Consider the following 3,416-nt stretch of genomic DNA (forward strand, 5'->3'; position numbering starts at 1 on the left):
GGAGGAGTGTGGCTGTGCTTGAGTATGTTTTTATTCTTGTTTATTTAAGGTGGAACTGAAGAACTTAACTGTAAACAGGTTCACAATATTAAAACAACAACAAAAAATGGATATAGAAGCAGAATATTTATGGACGATGGAGAAAACATGTGCACACACAACCTCATCCACACATATCGACGCACCCTCATGTATGCCCGCACAAAAACTTGTATATATATTTATGTTTGTTGATATGTTTCATTATATTCTCTGGTGGAAGACTGTTTCTGTGTAGAAACGATTCATTATCCTTCAAAGGGACATGAAGAGTTCTCTTCCAAATCTTTAAATATCTGCTTTAGAAAACAATCAATCTCTGAAGTTCTTCATTAAATATCTCTAAGATAGTGAGGATCTGGTTTGCTAAAGTGTTTCAAGACTTATGTAACCTACTAGCCTTTACAAAGCAGCATCATTCTCTGCTATCAGTCAAGTTATTAGCGTAGGTACCACTCGTTTAGCAGTTTTGGAATTAAACTCTTCATGTGTAGAACATAAAACACCAACCTTGAACGTGAAAATAACATCTCTTGAGGAGGTGTAAGGGAGCCTTCACGAGTCACAAAGAAGGTTGGGGGTGATTCAACTATGCCTCTTATCAAGAGCAGTGTGTGCAAACACATGGGACAAGCACTGAAAATGTTAATACAACGGTCAAACTTCACCAACGTACAGCACTTCGATAAAATCGGCTTCAAGCTGACTTCCAGAAACTGATCTGTAGAGACTTTTCAATAAGGTTTCTGTTACACCGTCACCAAACCATGAAATAATCCTCCGAACTGAAAGGTCAACTTTCCAAATATGACTTTCCTGAAATTCAAAGAAAACTCCAGTCAAGTTATTTTAACTCACAAAAATGTGTTGAAACTAAATATATCCAAAGTGTTAAGTTACACAAACTCAATTTTCTAAGTTAAAAAAAAGATTTAGAAGCTTTTACTAGTAACACCAATTCCAGTCATCGCTACTTAAAATTCAGAGTATTTTTTAAGTTACAAAATTAAGTTAGTTTTACTTGTTTTATTTTATTTAAATAAAAGTTTTACAGTAACTTGGTGACGTACCCTGTAGAACCAAATAGTGAATTCAACTCAAACGATTGTCGAAACTGATTACATCAAACATTTGAAGTAAAACTAACTCAATTTTCTAAGTTGAAAAAACATTCTTGATCAAGTAGCTTTACTAATTTTAAGTGATGCTCACTCAATTTTGTAATTTCTATTAAGTATCTATCAAGAATGTTTCAGTAACTGACAATACATGATCAATATTATGTTAAGAGTAAAAGCTTCTTCATCAAATTGAGTTTGTGTTACTTAAGATTTTCCCCATCCCTCAAAATCACACACCAAATTAGTCTGTTCCTTTAATCGAATACCTTGAACCACTCACATTTTTGCGATATGAACTTTACGATTTAGTATCTGAGGTAACAGTATGCCGACATTTGGACAGTAGTCTGCTCTGCTCAGTGCAGTCCATGTACAATCCCAAAGGGGCTACAAGATCTAATATACCATCCAAAGTCTCGATCTTATTTCGTAGCTTCCACCCTCCCTCAATGGTCTTTGTATCATTAGAGTTTTCCAAGGACTGCGCCATCTTCCACTCCATGGTATGGGGTAGAACAAATACTCTTTGTGACCAGCACATGAAGATGGTGGAATGAATATCAGGAATCTATGGAAGCCCATTTCTGCCAATGTGAAGACAAAAAAAAAGGATTCTGTACGTCATTATAATGAAAAACATTCATTAAAATAACAACTTAGTTTCAAAAACTCATTATTTAGAGAAAGTTAATGACCCCGTTATTTTTGTCCTGTCACATTGGCGGAAATGGGCTTCCAAAGATATCACCTCACATTTATCTGTAAAGTAAGTAAAAACCCTCCCTTCACCTTCCCTCAGCTCCTCCTCGAAGGAGACGGCTAACCTTCCTTCCAAAATCAGACAAATATCTCTCTCATTTCAGTCAGTGAAAAGTTGCCATATTGCTCAGTTCAGTGATGGTGCAGCTTCGCACTCCCCGACGCACACTTTGATAGCACTTGCAGATTGAAATGCCTTTAACAAGCCCTATGTGGCACACACCAATGCCCACAGTCCTTCTAAAAGAAATAAGTGCCGCATGAGCTATGCAATGTATAGTATTTACCCATATACCAGACAAGCTGAACTAAAGCTCTTCTGACAAACTATCACAAATACTTGAATCGTAAGTGTGGCGAGTGGCAGCAGGTTGGGCTTTGGGCAGGAGGCAGAAGAAAATGCCGACTAAAAAACGTGTTTCTGGTAGTAGACGGTGAAGTCTTTTGTGAGAGTTTATTGTGAAAACCTGGTGAACAGTGAGGGCTTTTCAAAAGATTATTTCATCTTCCTCTTTGTAATATAAAAAGAGGCTAACTGGGGCTAACTTTGACCCAAATGTAATGAATTTTGGTGTCTAAATGAATGCGTCCCAGTGGAGTTCCCATCACGGCCTCTTCGGCACCGAAACACACTTTGAGACACAGTTTCTAGTCACTTTGACATCACTTTGATATTTTCAGGTTAAACGTTTCCAGCCTGTTATTTCACCAGTCTCATTTACAGGCTTTACCACTTCTACACATAAGAGAAATACCTGAGCTGTCAGGTGCCACTCATTATGTCAGCTCTTCCCGCCTTCTGTCCGACGCTCAACCTCCACTCTGCCTGCCACTGTAATCTTTCGCTTGTTCTTCAAAGCGAACCGTTGTTAGAATATTTGCACTGAGGAGCTAGAAATAATAATAAAAAAAATGAACTAAATAGAAACTGCCATTGAAAAATAAATTAAAAAAAGTTATTTTTATAGAAGCAAAATTGAGCTCTGTTCAAATGTATTATACCTAATCATGGAACCAAAGAGGCCAAGAGGTTTAGCTATTGAATGATGGCAAAGATGCCGTCGTGTTTTTGTTGTTGTAAATGACTTTGTGACAGTTAAAGAGGCCTAAACACTGTATCAGGGTATAATATCACTCCATAATCAGCTTAATCTCTTTTCTATTTTGTACCTAGACATGGAATATTTCATATTTTTTCATCAAATTACTTAAATATTCCTAGTTTTCTTTCTTCTTTTTGTTAGCTCTCGTTACAGAATCATTTAGAGTAAAAGCACATGCCATCTGATCCCTGTACAGTCGGTGTAACATATGAATATGCTTTTGAAATATTTTGTTCTTTGTAATTGTTGAAAAAATAAATTTCTTATTACCAATTGTACGGAGTTGTTGTTGTTGTGTCCTGAGACTTGAGAGCGGTTATCAGTTCAGCTGCAAGAACATTATCTGACCTTCCTGTTTGGATCAAAACTGTAGCTTGTGTTTCTAGAGTTACGT

The sequence above is a fragment of the Morone saxatilis genome, unplaced genomic scaffold (genome assembly GCF_004916995.1).
Source record: "Morone saxatilis isolate NCDOM2014 unplaced genomic scaffold, NCSU_SB_2.0 Contig6, whole genome shotgun sequence".
Classification (NCBI taxonomy): Eukaryota; Metazoa; Chordata; class Actinopteri; family Moronidae; genus Morone; species Morone saxatilis.